Raw genomic sequence first — 5,730 nt, forward strand, 5'->3', positions numbered from 1 at the left:
TTCCTCCTTCTTCCCCCAGCTTTATATGCTGAGCATGACGCCATATGGTGTGGGATATCCCTTGGGTCAGTTGGGGTCAGCTGTCCCGGCTGTGTCCCCTCCCGACCTCTTGTGCCCCCCCAGCCTGCTCGCTGGTGGGGTGGGGTGAGGAGCAGAAAAGGCCTTGACTGTGTGTCAGCACTGCTCAGCAGTAACGAAAACATCCCTGTGTTATCAACACTGTTTTCAGCACAAACCCAAAACATCACCCCATACCAGCTACTGGGAAGAAAATTGACTCCATCCCAGCCCAAACCAGCACACCTGGAAACTGAGATTTTAACAGTCTGTCTTCTCATTCTGGATTTGGCTTTTAAATTGTCTCCCAGATATCAGGAAGCGCTCCTTGGCTCAGTAAAGTAAGGGTTTCTTCTCACCAGCCTGGTTCAAAGTACTTTTAGGAGATTTACTCAAAATAATGTTGTGGTTTACCAGGCACTCCAGCATCATCAAGTTGTTAATGACTGACAAAACTGGCTTCCTAGTCACTGCTATGTCCCAGCTAGGTCTTCTGAGGTCTGAGTGATTTGATATTTTTCGTGTAATCAGGACATTCATATACATAACGGTGATCCTGTCTGCTCTTGTTCATGCTTTACACAGGCTGTACAAGCGAGGGCTCTGTCCTTCAGCTGACCAGATATTTCTCATGGCACCTGCAGGAGCTCTGAGGATGCTAGTGGAGGGAAATTTGATGGAGTTGTCCAACAAATTCAAATCTTGGTCATATTTGCTCTCCTGGTCAGAGAAAAGCATTGGTCCGAAAACTTTTCAGTCTTCTGCTTCTGCCACGCACGAGCTGCTGTGGTGTTTGCAAGGCTCTTGCAAGATGAGAGAGAACAAAAGACTGATCTTGGCTTGCAACCTCAAGTACTCATCCTTTTCTCCTAACGTTTTGTGTCAGGTTTTCTAGAATTTCTTCTCCACCAAGTGGTATGAGCTGTCTCACTCTCTGCCCCTCTGTTGTTTTTTTATAGAAGAATAGAGTTATGGTTATTTCAACGTGGTCTACAAACCTCTAATTTTGATCTGGCTGCTCTAGGTCGTGTTTGCCTCATCTGCATGCAGTAAGGCGCTTCTCCATTGCTCGAAGGGTTGTAGCATTCTCTACTGATGAAAATAGTTAGATACTTATTTTTTTTTCCTACAGATTTTCAGGTCATTTAAAAAAATGAGCTCATTTTAATCTAATTCTGCATGTGCAACTGTCTGGAGAGTTATTTTCAGCTCCAGTAGTTACAGTTTGCAATTATTATGTTTCTTTTAAGAAAAGAAAAGTAACAGCTCTATATTTTATGTGAATTACTGGTGATCTTTCAGAATAACTTGTGTTTAGGATAAATAATAGAAAAAAAAAGAGGCCAAATGGATGGTAATGTGGACTTGAAAAAGCACAGAGGAAGTAGGAATGTATGTAAAGATTACTAAAATATTAACATTTGACCACTTAGGCATGAATATTTCAATTAAAAAACATGTAATCCTTATTGAAATGAAATCAACAGTTCCTAACTAACCATGGCTTCTGATCATAAAAGGGCAACATTTTTATTTCATTTACTTAATTGCTGCGATTCATGTGTGCATTCAGACATGTCTGCAACCTATCTATCTCCTGCATCTCTCATGTAGGTCATGGATTTGAAGTGGGGTGTCAAGAAATGCCTCAAGTACTGTAATGAATTCCCAGCAGGAGTGTGGACGTAGCGGTGTGGTATTTGCCTTTGTATTTGCACCCACATTTTGAGTACTTTTTGAGTACAAGATGCCAGTTTGTGTGTCTTGTCCAAGCGCTGCTAGTACAGGCACGGCTGAAGGTCATGCCCAATTTCAATATGCTTTTAAATTTGACATTTCTTTTGTGCGTTTCCATGGAACTTGCGACCAATTTGAACACTTCAAATTCAGCAGGATTTTGTCGGTTTATTTACTGGAAAAAAGCTGGTGACTAGGATATGTGCTTAAGGCTGTCTTAGATTTCACATTTATTTTTATTTAAAGGCATAAATCAACATTTCCGTTCCTTGTATAAATTTTATACAATTTATACAACAAATCCACCAGTAATTTTTTCGTATCAGAGTTTTAATCAGATACGTTATTGACCTCAGAAGTGTTGCTTGGGCCATGGAGCCAGGCGTGCCGCAGGGAGCCCAGCTGGGGATGTGCGTGGCAGAGTGTGTGTGTGTGCAGGGGTGGGTGGTGGGTGCCGGGTGAGTGTGTAGATAGCCTCACGTGAGGAGGGATGGATTTCCCATTGATCGCTCAGTGACGCCCTATGCTCAAAAAGAGAGTTTAATCATGAATCCGGCTTCCCATAGTGCGCTGGACACCATTTCTAGCTGTCCTCTGCTCCCCTGTCCTGGGGGCTGCTGATGCCGGAGCAGGGGTGCGTACGTGCTTCTCAACTATTATTTGTTATCCAACAAAGAAGCAAGTGTTGGCTTCTATTAATACACCTGTCTGCAGCCATTTCCACTTACATATACCTATTACCAAGAACCTCAGACCCTAACTTTGCAGGTATCTTATGCAAACGGGCAGACAGCTTCCCCTGCAAGCTGCTCGATAGAGGCGTCATCCACAGAGCAGCTGTGAATCTCCTGCCAGGGGCTCCCCAGCCGGGGTGAGTCGTCACCTCCAAACGATGAATAATGCTCCTCCAAACGAGCCACACTGCATCAATGTTGTAGAGAAACCTCTGGAGCATTTGGCCTAAGCTGTTGGAAAGTTTTCTTGCAAAATGATTGCTTTGCTTTCCTCTCCGCGGCATTGAGAACACAGAAAGAGAGGAGAGCAAATGCAAGGAATTACGGTGCTTGGAAAGAAGGAGAGTGAGACTGAAAAGGCTTGGGAGATTTGAGATCGCCACCGGAGGAACTGAATGCTGAAACCAGGGGTAGTAAATACTTCTGGTCTTTTTGATGAGATTTAAGATTTACTGAAGGGGATTTTTTAAAATGTTTTCTGTGTTAGTAAGCCAAAGGTTTTTGATACCAAAGGGGTACTTTCAGAAATTTAATACAGATTGTCAATAACCTGTCTAGTGTTTAACAAAGGGAGCAGGTTAATCCAGTGAGTGCGAGACAGGAATACAAGATAAAAAGCATCAGTTCCTGAGGGAGTGATGCAATGCAGCAATGGGGAGCAGAAGCAGCAGTGAAAGGCTTTTTTAGTGTTGCACGGGGATTTCTGGATTTGCCAAACCCTGTGTAAAGCATGTGCCCATAACTCTGTGTGTCCCTCCATTGCCTGGTTTGAATTTGTGTCACTGAAATTGATTCTTGTTTGCATATTCTGGTGTAAATCAGGAGGCACACTGGACATGCCAAAATCAGAGTTCTCTGTAAGGTGTGAGCAGGGTCCAGGATGGTGCTGGGTTTGGATCACCAGGTCACTGACTGCAGACATCCAGACCCTGTGGGTATGGGTGCCCATGTATAAAAGAATCATAGAATGGTTTGGGTTGGAAGGAACCTTTACAGGTCATCTAGTCCAACCCCCCTGCAATGAGCAGAAAGAAACCCTTTTCCTTCTCCCTGTGGCTTGGGGCTGCAGGGCCGGGCGGCACAGGGGACAGGCTGCTGCATGGCCTCTGAGCAGGGATGCAGTGACCACACCCTGGGTATGGTTTTGGGTACCGTTCAGCTGTGATGCCCAGTTCACCTCCCAAGAGCTTGACAGCACATGGGTCTGTGCTCTGAAAAGTGCCTTATTCTCATTTCAGCATCCGCAGCCTGAAATTCAATATTCACCCAGCTTAGCAATAATTAAGTTTATTTTTCTTGCACCTAATCCCTGTTGTGAGAGATGAGCCTTGCGAGGGGCGGGTGAGAGTTTAGAGCAACAGGACCTGATCGTAGGCTGGACCAGCATCCTAAAAATGTGTCACTAAATGAGAGGGCACACCATGGGCCCACATTCAGGATCACCCTGAATGGCACCGCTCATTTGAGATCTCTTAATGTACTAGAAGTAAGTATTAGTACAAATGAGATTCAGAGCTGATGGTTTCTTAATTAGATTTTGGCATTCCATTGTTAATTAATTTATTGAAATGTTCCAGGATGTTTTCCCACACCCCATCCCTCTCCCCCCTCGCTCCTCCCTGAGGAGCAGCCCAAAGCAGTGAGACGTAGCACAAATTGATCTTTATTACTGCCACATGTCATTTCACCGTTTGAGTAAAAGAAACAATGAAGGAATATTTGTTCTCTACAAAATATAAAGCGACTGAACATCTTTCTTAACAAATGAATAACAAAGTTTAAATAATCACGTCAAAATATGCTTTTGAAAAATTTCTGATTTGGTTGCCTAATCGTTGTGATTTAGTGCAGTTTCCTTCTGAGAAGCTGTATTATTTGGGAGGCCATACAAGATCCCAAACCTATGACTTGATTTCTGCAGATGTGGAAGTTTTCTTACAGAGGAGGAGATCTAGGAGGTTTTTGTCACCAGCTGAGAGCTCATCCTGAAACCTCTTACCTCAATAAAATCCGCTCCCCACTGGTGTTCACGCTGGTTAGCGTGTATTACAGAAAAAACAGTTCTGTCTTGATTATAAATATGTCACTTTGCTGGTAAACAAAATAGTTATCTTCAGGGTGGGAGGACTCCATTTCAAGTGCTGCTGGCCAGGCTGGGTGGTCGGCGTGGACGTTCCCCAGCTCTGCGGGAGGGCTGCAGGTTTATGGACGTGCCTGATTTTTTTAACCACATCAGGGAAAAATTTTGGTTTTGCACCATGGTTGCAAAGTGCCAGTATGTGACACGTGAAGAATAGTCTCCGTGACTAAGAAAGTCCACGATCATGTGCAGGGAGGCGTGACAGAGCATCACAGCTGGGTTTTTGCACTTAAGCCTGCAGGACTCCGTTAGCTTACTCTGCTTTCCCCCCCCGGCTCCTTCCATACTGTTTGTTCTGTGGTTCGGGTTAATTTTCTTTCCAGCATTAAAGCCATTTCAGAACATCCTCCCCAGCACCCCTCTCTCCCTCCAAAACACTGAGAAGATCATGCAAATGGCACACAAGGCTGGCATCATGAGCTGCACCTCCCTGGGCACTGGAGAGAGCCAGGATTGTGCTCCTGTAAATTAAACAGCCAACGCTGACACCACATCCCCCTGGCAGGCAGCAGAGGCTCAGAGCACCTTTCAGAGATGACCGGTTAAATGAAATGGAATTTAAAAATCGCATGAACGCTTCTTTATATGATAAAGTACAATGGCTAAAATCTTTCCAGTAAGTCATTTCCCAGAGTTTCTGAGATTATTTCTGAAAAGACACTGGTTCATTGCCCTCATTATGCCAATTCCAGCTGAAAATCAAGGCCAAAAATCAAGGCCATGTACTCCACTGTATGAATGTGCAGTGAAATATTTAAGGGCCCTTTACACTATGTAAGTTCCTGCTAAATTGCCTGATGTGGTACCTGGGATTGAAATTAGAGGGCATTAAAAATATGTTCCTTGAAACTCATGTCCTATTTGTTTGATTTGTGCATGTTCTTTTACGCATGTGACAAAAAGAAAGAGTTTTCAGGAAAACAGCTCATACACTCATAAAACTGGTGGAGTTTATTCTCCTGAGCTCTCCTTCCTTACCAGAAATTCTTGTGATGAAGGGAAAATCACCAGATGACACAACCTTTACCTTCTGGGGAGCTGAAGGACACCATTCTTGTATTA

Source organism: Aptenodytes forsteri, unplaced genomic scaffold, assembly GCF_000699145.1.
Source record: "Aptenodytes forsteri isolate BGI_AS27 unplaced genomic scaffold, ASM69914v1 Scaffold267, whole genome shotgun sequence".
Taxonomy (NCBI): domain Eukaryota; kingdom Metazoa; phylum Chordata; class Aves; order Sphenisciformes; family Spheniscidae; genus Aptenodytes; species Aptenodytes forsteri.